We start from the raw sequence: 12,583 nt of genomic DNA on the forward strand, positions 1-12,583 counted from the left end.
GGTCAAAGAGAGCTTTCCCCTTTGTGATCTGGAGGGAGTTTGAACTCTCCCTGGGATTTGGATAAATGTGAAGTCTTACCTAATCCTTCAGTAGTTTTTTTATTGAATTGTTGAAATTCTAGGATGTCTGTTAGATACCCAGTGTCTAAGAATTTGAAAGACAGCAAGTCTGTTTTCAAGAGATAGACACACGGTGATGTTCTTCCAAGGAAGTTGTGTGTAAATCTATATTTTAAATTCTTATTACTGGAAAAACAATTGTAATTACATGTAGTGATAGCCTATGGATTCTGATTATACTATATATATATATAGTACATATAATATATATATAAATATATATATATATATATATATATATATATATCGTAAACATCATAAATCTGATGGTTTCAATCATGCTTCTCAATGTCATGCTTGGTCTGTAGTATTGTGTTCCATTAAAAAATGTCAAAAATGAAGGGTAATTTTTGGTTTTCAACAGAGCTATTTGAAGATATAGTTTATAAGATAAAAAATTTCTCACACTCTAAGAATCCATTTTGTCAGTGATAGAATATGATACCTGAAAAATTACAGTACCATTTGATATGTGCAGAACTTTTTGGTATATAAATTATAAATGGGATCTTGCTGATACAACATGCAAACAGATATCATGCGTTGACTTTGAGGTGCTGAATTCTTTAACTTTTAGTAACCTCCAGAGGCCTTCTAAATGAAATCAGAGCTAGTCCAGGAATAAGAATTTGAGCACACTGTGTGTGTACATTGGAAATCACTTTGCCTCTTTGTGTCTCAGCGCAGTCGTTGTTCCCTCTGTATTTGTGTCTTACTTTTGAAACCTCTCTGCACAGGCATGTTAAGACCAATTAATCTTCATGTCTATTAGAATATCATAAAGCATGTGTGATATCTTTTAATACCCTGGAGGAAAAAGTCCTCTGGAAATCTGATTGCTCAGGTCTTTTGATAATAGAATTTATTAAGTGTGTGTTTATTCTATAAAAGTCCTTTTATGACATTACTTGTAATAAATTTCTAGTTTGTAAGATACCTAGGTAAGTCTTCTCAGAAATTAAAGGATCATATATAACTCCCAGAGGAGAGGACACATAATTCAGTGGCAAAGTTGATGCCCAGAATGCATAATTTCTTGAGTTCTGAACAAAAACAAAAATTCCCAGTAAAATAATACAACCTCCAAATAAAATAATAAAACATCTCAATTGTCAGATAAACAACAAAAGGGAAATACCTCACCATATCATAGGAAACCTAGTTGTCATTGTGACAGAATGACATATAATTACTATCTATATCTGTTGTCGTCATGAAAATGGATACAAATCTGTAAAAATACGTTAGTACTTATTCATTGCTGCCCATTGCTCTTCTGTTTTAAAATATATTTCTTTCTTATGTTTTTGATGATTAATCAAATCATTATTTAATTCTATAAAATATGCTTTCTCTTTTCAGTATTCATTGTGATGCTTGAGAGATTAGCCTTGTAACTTCTACGAGAGCTTTGTGGGATTGTGGTCTTAGAATAAACACACACACACACACACACACACACACATACACACACTTTAATTCTTTTTTAAACTTTTGTGTAGAGATTTCTCCCTTGCTACTGAGGCTGTTCAAGAACACTTTTTGAGACAATAAAATAATTACCAATGCTCTGGTAGAAGTGAGGACTAATTTTGCCCGTAAATTTTCAAGACCAAAATTTGTCTGGATTTACTAACTGCACAATTCATAAATGTTAATTTTTTGAGGTTAATTCTGTGCCTGTGAGATGCATGCATGTTTCCTCTTACATGTCATTCACTGCTGTACTGGTTTAATTTATCTAAAGAGTATTGCCCATGCATCTTAACAGGCAGCTTTAGTAGGTGGGTGACAGAGAAGATGATTTTGTTGTAGGAGTCCACGGTAATACATGGAACAGAAGGTCACCTTGGGGCACACACCCAGACTGAATGATAGTGCTTATCTCGCTCCACTGCTCTTCCTACTGATTTATGGATTTTGTTGTGTTCTTTTATATCGAAGCCTCCACTCCATGCCCTGACAGTCCCGAAGAAAGACTATTTTCATTTAACTTTAGTAACTGGCTATCATGTGGAAGAAGACTACAGCTACCTTCCCTAGCTTGTTTGTGAAGATTTTATAAAAAAAAAAAATATTGGCACAAAACTACTGACATGCTTAAGTGAGCTTGACCCTTGTCCTCTAAGGATGATAGAATTGAATAACCTCTCTATTGTAACAGATTTTTTTTTTTCAGTTCAAGTTCTAAGTAGGGTAGAAACGTAGCTTGTTTGATCTTGCTTCAATCTAATTTTCATGATTATTAGTTAGAACAGAACCTGGGGTACACCACACTCTGAAAATGGGGAGTAGGAAGAGGAGGAGGAAATGGAGAAATGGAGACTGGAAAGATTCTCATTATGGATGGCCCTTGGCACACCTGTGCTGAGAGGTTCCTGGACTGCTTCTCTGGATCCTGTAATCACCCTGGCGATCTTGCCAAGGGTTTCCAATTCCATTTCAACATGGGCTGTGATAAGTTTTAATGCTTTCTAATCCATCAGCCCCTGATAGCCCCAGCCAGCCAAGTGGCTCCTGGTTTTGTGCCTGGCATTGACTCTAGCTCAATCTCATTAGGACTGCTAGAAAATAAAAGTGTAAGTTCCTGTCCATGCATATTATACAAAGCCAAATTCTCCTTTCAAGAACTTGTGCTTGGAAGCCAAGTAAAATGGGTCTCCTTGGAAAGAACTTCCCCTCCGTTGAATAATTAAGTGAAGTTTTTCAGCCGCTTCTGAGGTGGGGTTTGCGAAGGCAGTAGAAGGTTCCATCAGTACTAGAATGTTGTGCATAAATAATTAATGTGTCATATTTTATGGTGCTGACAGTAAGCAGTATCCGTTTCCTTTCCAGTGATATGAATGTGTCAGAAGAGTGCAGGGCTGTAATCACTTCTATCCATATTTGATGTTTACACCTTTTAAATATTTATGAACTGTTATCTTGGTTTATTGTTATTTATGCTCTCCAGGGGCATGCAGAGAAGCCTTGAATTTCTTCCTTTGCCTAACTTCCTTCCTTGCTCTCTTGGCTCCTCCTTGGATTACCTACAATTTGCATATGCAATTCTGGTCTTGAGGTGCCAAAAATCCATTTGTTTCATCTGGAGTTTTATTGATATTGGTTTTACTCAAATCACATATACACAAATACATGCGATTTCCAAGGCTTTAAAAATTCAGCATGGGCTCTGAAGAGAAGCTGAAATACACAAACATACTGTTTCGATGATACAGGTAGATCTTATGTCCCTAAGAAAATGGAAAGCCACAATCAAAAGATTACAGAGTAAACACTGTTTGAGGAATTATATTGTAAAGCTTTACATACATGATCATATTGCCAGGCCTTTTTAAATTGTTGTTGTTATTGTCACTATGTAGGTTTTTCTTAATCTTGTAACAGGGACACAAATGTGAATACTAATATCTATATGTATTTCATATGTAAAATGTTAATATTTGGATACATGTAAACACCTGTGAGACTACCCAAAATCAAGGTAGTAGATAGATCCATCATCTCCAGAGGTTTCCTCTGGGCCCCTTTGTTTTTTCTGGCTTTAAGATTTTAATAGGCATAGATTCTTTCTTCTTAGGCATTTTTTAAATTTTTATTGATTTTTGCATTTTTTCCAAGTTCAGAAAGCGGCATCCATCCACGAAAGCAAAAACAGTTGCTATTGCATTGCAGAGAAGGAAGTGAAAAAGATGACCTTTAAAGAGATAGCAGAATACGGCAAAATGTGTGAAATCATTTTAATAACGCTTTTGATCTTACATCTATATATAAATGAATTCTTTAAATAGCAGAGCAGTGCCTAGGATAAATAAATATCCTTGAAAACACATATTACCACCAAACAAATGACTTTCAAGCAAAATCAAATTGATGGAGAAAATTGTGTTTCCTCCAACAAAATGCTGTTTTTGTCCTAAGGCAAACGTGTTGGGGAAAAGACCACGTATAACATAGACGCAAATCATCCACATCTTCCCCAAACAGCAGCTTTTATTGGATTGCACACATGTGCACAATACTTGAGGCCTCAGGAAAGAAGCAGAGCAGTAAAATACATCAAGACTATCACCACTGAACTAGGCAGGATGGGAGCAGACACATCTGAGAGCCTAGTGATGAACTGGAGCATTAGGAAGTAAATCAAAGTCTCTGATCAAAGCCTTAATTTAGCCTGTCATAAATGATCCTGCAGTGGAAAGAAGCCTCATGCACAAAGATCAAAGATTAGGATCTGCACATAGAACACAGTACCCCTGCCCTATAGGGAGGGGAGAAAAGCAGGGAGAAGAAGGAAAAAGGAGTCATGCATCAAAGCTCTTTAAGGACACACACTGTGATATAATCTCCCCCTCTTAAGGGCAGCATGCAGAATTAGAAAAGTGGAAATGATTTTTTACAGTATGCTGAGTTCCCTTTGAAACGGTGAGAAGCTGGCTCAGATAGCTCAACTATCTTGTTTGCAAACATATATTAGGCAGTGCTTGTCATGGTAGTAATATTTCTGTATTTGTAGTCCTTGCTTGCATATATTAAGAATCGTCTCACAATTTGCAAGCAACAGGTACATAATTTTCTACTTGAGAGACTACTAATTGACTTTCTATTGAGTCAGAGATTCTAGCTCATGCTAATCTAATAATTGTTTTTTTAAAGCTATCTATTTCAAACTTTGTACAATTCTTTTATTCTGTTCTGTATAAACTGAGTATAGCCCACTCTTTATCTGTGTCTATATATTTGATGGGAGTGGAAACACACTTTTCCTGAACTCCTATTTTTTGTGCCCATGTTTGGAAATCAAACTAACAATCTGAGAATTACTTGGAGAAAGGGCATGTTCACTCTATCTGGTATTAATAATTTAACTTTCAAATGCACAAAGAATGTCCTAGAAATATATGGAAATCCAAACAGCAGTTAGATACCAGCTATGTACACCATTTCAAAAATATATATATATATACTGAACAGAAGTGGTAGAACCAACAACAATAGTCTTGAATGCAGAGTACATTTTGGGAAAGTAGATATGTGCGAGGTGCTTGTGGAAGATAAGGATATTTTTTAAAGGTTTGTCTCTGCAGACTCATCTGTATGCCTGCCTTCTGCCCGTGGGAATAAAGATTTTCCTGGTGAGGGCCCACCTGTAGGACAGGAATATGAAATAGAGCTTTGAGCCAAATGCAGGGAGGCAAAGGAGCTCTTTCTGGGTTTACTATTTTACAACTTCTATCTATTTAAAAAAATAATTCTTTTCAATAGATGCATTGCTTTTTTTTTTTTTAACTATGTGTTCATGCATGTCTCTCTGTGCGGGCATATGCACCTGAGTGTTTATTCCCATGGAGGACAGAGGCATGGGAACACCTGGAGCTGGAGTGACAGGAGATTATGAACTGTCTGAGGAAGAGGCTGTGAGAAAGAATCAAGGTCCCATGTGAATACAGAAAGCCCATTTAACTCCTTAGCCACATCTACAATTCCTCAAAATAAATATATTTTGGGGTGACATATTTTGGCCTTTCCCAATTCCTATACATTGTGCCCTAATATTATTATGCCTTAAATATGTCATACCAGTTAGAACCTGTGCTATAAAAGTAGTGAGAATATTATCAGATTTCTTTCCTTTCATCTGAAAAGAAAGCACTTGATTCTTTTTATGAATTAAACACATTAAGTATATTTACTTATTCATTCAATAATTCAATAATTATTTTTACTATTCAGTGGCTCTTAGCTAAGGATGCAGTTCTCGGGAAAAAACAGACAAAGTTCTTACTTTTAGAAAGATTTAATCTATTCAGGCAGGCATACATTACTTATACTATGATGTAGACAAGTATAGAGTTGATGCTCACTGAGTTCCGAAAGTGGGAGTTATATGAGAACTTGACCTACTGTGCTCAGAAAATGACTTCTCTGAGGCATTGACACCTGACTGGAAATAAAATGAAAAATGAGCAAGAAGGAGTCTGCAAAGGATTCTCAGTTCCTAAAGTGTGTGCAGAACAAGTATGGAGACCAGAGTTCTGAATGTAGCAGAGACAGCTAGATCTCTAAACCACCTTGCTCTAGATGAACTGATTGGTTTCACATCACTGGGAGACCTTGTTAAAAGGTCAAGACAAAGAGCTGTGGAGGAAAGACACCTTATGCCAATTTCTAAGCTCAACAGACATGCACATACTCATGTCCACACATGTACATTATCAAGTACATATGCCCTTCCCTCTCCGCAGTTTCTGTCAGTATTTGAGAGTGTGTGGTAGAATGAACACATCAGAAGCTTTTGGTTTTCTTTGGCATAGTCTTTTGCTCATGTGTCCATGAAAAAGAATCAATCTAATTTCAATATAGGGAAGAATATTATGAGAATTGTCTTTAGATGCAGAAAAACTATGAGCTGCAGTGGTAACCTGGCAACATCTCACTTGGTTTTGAGCACATCAGTGAACCTCTCTGACATGCAAGCTCCCTAGCCTCAGAAGGGGATTATAGTCCTTTGTATCTCACAGAACTGAATGACTGCATGCTGCCCAGCCCTCCAAGTCAGCATTCTCTTCCCCATCTTCCTGCTGACTTACAGTATAGTTTTGGGCAAATCCCTTTTAGCCCTTGGAACTTAAACTGCCCATTTCCACAATATGGAGGTACAGGGTTAAGTGATTTTAAGGACGTTCTCTGTTCTGATTCCCCATTATTGTCTAAGCTGGCAGCTGGGAAAGGAGATATTGTATGACATGTAAATAAAGAAAACATCTAATAAAAAATAGAAAGAAAAGAAACTGTGAGAAGAATGTGGTTGGGAGAAGTGTTTTAGGAAAGCAGAGTAGAACAAAGTTACACTTTACAGTGACTCTGATTACATTTCCCCATTGTATATTTTAATAATATCTACTGCCAAAGATTACATTTTAGACCATATATTTCTTCAACTAAAAAGCCACTAGAGTTTCAGTGGGGCATTCAATTTTCCACTGTGGTTTCTTAAATCACTCTCTTTGTAATTGTCACATTTTTTTTCATGGTTTACATAAAATGAATTCTGTTTCTCAGCTAAAAATAACAAGCTGAGTTGGAAATTGAGGCACAAGCACTGCACAACCAAGTCTTGAAAAGTCAGCCTCTACAAGAACAAGATTTTCATTTACCACAATCCATGAAGACCACTAAGAAAATGGAGGGGTGCCTTTCTTTATGAAATATAGCATATGGTCTGGGGTGGTATCTTACTCAATAAAATGATTTCTGCACAAGCATGAGGACTTGAAATCAATTCACAGCACCCTCTAAAAATCTAGGCATGATGATACACACCTTTAAATTCAGCACCAGAGGAAGAGAAAGAGAAAAGGGAAACCTTGGAGTTTGCTGGCCAGCATGGCTTGCATAATCAACTAGCCCAGAGTGATACTCTGTCTCACAATAAAGGTAGATAGTTCTTGAAGACCAACGCCTGATGTTGACTTCTGGCCTCTCCATGATAAGTGTACACACACACACACACACACACAGAAATACATGAATTTACACACATAACCACAAGTAAAAGTAACTAAAACGTGGAACAATAGCTCTGAGATTTGTTTTGTAGGTTCAGAATAAAATGTGTTTTATTTTTAGATGTAGTAAAGTGAAAACTATTTCTCTTATTTCTTATTTATTTAAATATGTAAATATTTACTTTCACTGGAACCTCTTTTTGACCCTATCCTTTATTTACATCATTATTGTTTTAGCTTGGCAAAGTTTACTTTGATAATGTTAAATGTATAATGTCTTGTCAATGACACATGTGGAAAAAGAATCCCTGGTGCACGTTTTTATCTTTTGTGTGTTTTACATTTTTCATATTTGTAGTCCTCATCTTTAAAATCTGCATGATAAGTATGCTAAAACTTATGACTTTACACTTAAAGAATGTAAATTAAACACATTCAATAGGAAGCTCCCTTGCTATCCTGCTTAAATTATGGGTTAGATAAATAAGAAGTCGAGTTCCTGGAGATCATCTGTGTTTATTAAGTGAAAGTTTGATTTCAATTGATGGCAGGTTTTCTGGCACAATACAGACCCACACCTGAATTGAAGCACAGAGACCCTACCATGAATTAGCCTTGCTTAAATTAGTCAATTATTTTCTGACTATCTCACTCATTACAGCATTAAATTATATTTTATGTTGTTTTACCTTTCAATTTTTCCCCCTTATAAAAATCTCCATGTTGTCAACCTCTGTCTGGATATGCTTTTCATTTGCAAATGTCCAATTATCATGCCTTCTTGTTGGGTGGGAAACTGATTAGCATACATTAATTAAGGTAATGATATAATTATGGTTACCATAATATAAATATATAAAACCAACATTAGGGAGGCCTAATTGTCTGGTGGCTAAGAGCTCAGGAGGTGTGGATACAGGTGAGGCCATTGCAGAGGGCTCAAATTTGACCTTTGGGACTAAGTAAGTATGGGTGGGTATTGACAGTTACTTATGTCTTAGAGCTTCCGTGTTCTCATGATTAAAAAAGAAATAATAGTGCAGACTTTTTGAACTGATGTTTTCATGTAAGTGAATTCTACATTCTATGCTTGTAAAGGCTGAATAATCATCGTACTATTTTATTGTCTTGACCACAGAGATGTGAAGGCAACCTCTTTTGAGTTAATTATGCAACAAAAAGGCTTTAGATTCTTTTCTTGAGGATGCTGAGCTCATTTTATGATAACAGTGTTAGACTCAAAGAATGATTACAAAAAGCAACCAAAGCAAAGAATCGGTGATATGATGATATTTTAGCGTTTATATGTCTGGAGCTAAGGGCTCTTTTCTCTCTTTGCCTTTTATATAGCTTTGGTTTATGTGCCAATAAAGCCTCTTAAACCTGTTTCATTTTCTTTCTTATTTTGGCGACCTGCTAACACAAAGCAGTAACACAGGATATTAAAAACTTGTCACCATGCTTCAGTTTAATACTTGTTATTTCTAATGTTTTGTGCCTTGTTTATTATATGTATATTATTGAAGTGTATATTCTATTTGTACAGTGAATACCTGGCAACACTCTGTCATAATCTGTAGAAAGATCTTTACCATCCAGTAGAAAATATATTTTGAGTGAAAAAGAGAGTAAAGAAAGAACAGAAGGAACAGCCTTTGTGTTTTTCTATGTTTTGCTCTGTTGTTTAATTTTTTTGTTTGTTTTTTTAATTTTCCCAGGGTAGGATGATGATGGTTTAGAGAATAAAGTGCTTTGTGAAAAAGGATGAGGACCTAAGTTCAACCCCCAGGGCCCATTGTAAAAACAAAATAAAAACCAGAAAGAAAGCAAGAGTAAATGAGTATGGAGACATATCAGTCATGGTAACTCTGGGAAGTCTGAGATGGAAGGTTATTGTGATTTACTGGCCAGCCATTATAGCTGAGTTAGAGAGTTTCAGGCTCAGTGAGAAACTGACATTCAAATAAGATGGAGACTGACATAGTTGTGCAAGCCTTTAATCCTAGCACTTTGGAAGAGGGTGGTTAGTCCATGTGAGTTGGAGGCCACCCTGATCTTCTTAGAGATTCCAGGCTACATAGGGAGATTCTGTTTTGAAAGAAAGAAGACAATGAGGCAGAAAGCAAAGGAAAACACTGTGGCCAACAATGGCCCTGCACACACACAAGAATGTATGTGAATGTGTACCCTCCCCACACCCACATAAGCATATGCACATGAACATACACACATACATTAATAAAATGGTAAATATAATCCATAATGAAAATTGTATCCATTTCTTTTACTGAATATATAAAAAGACATAAATCGAATGTCTTTTGAGGTCTTACATGGAGTCAGTTAGGATATGTATGTCATGCATGCCTTTTAAGGCCAGAAGTAATGCCATCACTTTATTTATGTATGTTTTTATTTTATGTTATTTTACTTACTTTTAAGATTTTATTCTTTTTTTCCAGAATCAGAAGCAGCTCTTCTTTCATGGTAGAAGTGAAAAGGCAACCAACCCAGAGCCTATTTGAAGACTCTTGAATAGGGGCTCTTATCTCATTCCTAAAGGATGAGCCTGATTTAATTACCTTTCCAAGCCTACAACATTTAACATTATCAGTCTATTCATTAGGTTTCAACACCTGGGTTTTGGAGAGGGTCCAAGTAAATGTTTGAAACACATGAGGAAGCCAAAATTGATTTTTCCACTATTTGTTCTCTTCTTTGCATTCCTGTCTCTGGACATGTTTAATCCACCTTTAAGTACACTAGTTCTGCCCTCTGGAACATACTTCTGTCTTTTGGAATTGTTCTTGAATTAAGGCTGTTGGAGTAATAATTTTTCCCAGAATACTATTCATAGACCTTTTCATTCTTAATATTTTCATTGGATTCCTACTAGGACTTTAATCTAAAAAAAAAAAAAAGCCATCATTTCCTGGGCAAGGACTGCTTTGATCAGTGAGTCAACTGAATGTAGTTTAGTAAAATAAATAAATAAATGAATGAATAAATCTCTTGACTTATGCAATAAAGTGAGCAGAACTCCGGCTTCTAGGATTAAAAAGAAATATAAATGCTTCACAGAATTTCATATGAATACAAATCCTCGTCATAAACAACCATTATTTATAGTCCATACCTACTTATTATTATCAATCATTCAAATAATTCTTAGCATTTGGTAACTTCATATCACACAGAAGGACAGAGGGTCAATACTTTTCATTTTCTTGTATACATGTACAAGGAATATTTGAATGCATATACACTCATAACTTATTTTATTAATCATTAAAAAAAAAGTCTAAATATTTGGGTCTGTGAGATGGCCCAGCATCTAGACACATTTCATGCCCTGTGAAGAAGAAAGGAGAAAAAGGATTTCAAGACTACGTCCTCTGACCTTGTGCTTTTCCCCATGGCAGAAGCATCCTTGCATGCTTATCACATGTATACACACATGTATTTAATAGTAATACCATTTATAAAGAAGAAAAGTCTAAATAGTAATAGTTTTAATTTCATTTTTGCTAGTATCACTTTCATGTTTCGTCTTCTTAACCAGGGTCTCATGTGGCCCAGATTGACTTTGACCTCACCGTGCAGACAAATATGACCTTGAACTTCTGAAGTTCTTATCTCCTCCTTCACCACCTCAGTGTTGATATTATGGCTGTGTACTTTTAATCCCAGTATTATATATTGCTGGCAATTGAATGTGGGCTCTTCACATGCTAAGCAAGCACCCTACCAACTGAGCCACACTCTTAGTCCTTACAGTGTTATTTTCTAGAGAAAACAGACATCTGTAACTGGAAATTCAGTTGGCCAAGGATTGTATTTAAAACATCACTCTTTTGTGTTTGATGCATTCTTACATAAGGCATAGTTGGTTTCTCAATTGTGGTAGTTAGAGCACATCTTACAAAATGTCACTTTAAACAGAAATATAACTCAATTAAAAATAAATCCAAGTAACATAAAGATCCAGGAAAAAAATCCTGACTGTGCCGTTTAAGTTGTTGTGAACAATTTTATTACTTTGTTGTCTCATTTTGATGGAGTTATAAAATGTGTCTGGCACTTGGTTGAATGGTTCCTAAAGAGCTAGTATGTGGATCTGTGTCTTGAGTGTTCCACGGGGTCCTAGAGGACACAAGCCCCAACAGGAGAAAACTCAGAAAGTATGTGATGGGCTGGTCCTTTTATAGGCCAGTGGCATCAGCATGAATCCTTTACTTTTTCTTAGGTGGAGTTCTGCCTTGACAGCCACCCCCGCCCCTCATATAATGTCTCGTCTGAGGGCCTAGGATTGTCAGAAGGATTGTTTCATGCGGACGGCAGTCATACCATAATGAATCAGAGAATTATGAGTCATAGTCAGTGAGACCAGGGCATATCAATACATGCATTTCTTTGAGTTCTAAAGGTCTTTTAGTTACCACCCACTCTGATGTGGTGGACTTTGTTATCTCACACAAATCAATGTGCAGAGGCTTGTGCCCTACAGTGACAGCGTTGGTTAGATCTTCTGGTCATATGATGTCTGTTTTTGAAGGATGGGCAGGATGTCAGGAGTTGGGTTTTTCTGCTTCTACTTCTCAGCTATGAGTTTAGTAACTTACTTTACCATCCACTTCTGTCCTGGTATACTGCTTTGTCACAGGTGTGTAGAACAGATGCACAGCAATGGGACCAATCTATCATGGACTAAAGCCTCTGCAGCTATGGACCATAATATTTCCCTTTATAAGTGACTTATCTCAGGGGCCTTATAAGGTGAAGGGAGGCTGAACCTGCCACTCTGTATTACGCTATTACATACTTTCACAGGTTCTTTGTTTTTTTTCTCTCCTTTGCTCAGCCATTGGCTGACCAGCTTTTATTGATAGACCAAAGAAACAGGGAGCAATGCTTATTTAGCACTGAGAGAGGAGATTCTTATAAGTATCACAATT

The 12,583-nt window shown here is 36.3% G+C and overlaps 1 protein-coding gene across 5 annotated transcripts in view; it reads left to right on the top strand.

Annotated features, from left to right (window-relative positions):
• Chl1 (cell adhesion molecule L1 like) overlaps positions 1-12,583 on the top strand; it is a 207,346-nt gene that overhangs the window by 46,626 nt on the left and 148,137 nt on the right. The gene's annotated exons all lie outside the window — the stretch shown is intronic.

The sequence above is a fragment of the Mastomys coucha genome, unplaced genomic scaffold (assembly GCF_008632895.1).
Source record: "Mastomys coucha isolate ucsf_1 unplaced genomic scaffold, UCSF_Mcou_1 pScaffold20, whole genome shotgun sequence".
Lineage (NCBI taxonomy): Eukaryota > Metazoa > Chordata > Mammalia > Rodentia > Muridae > Mastomys > Mastomys coucha.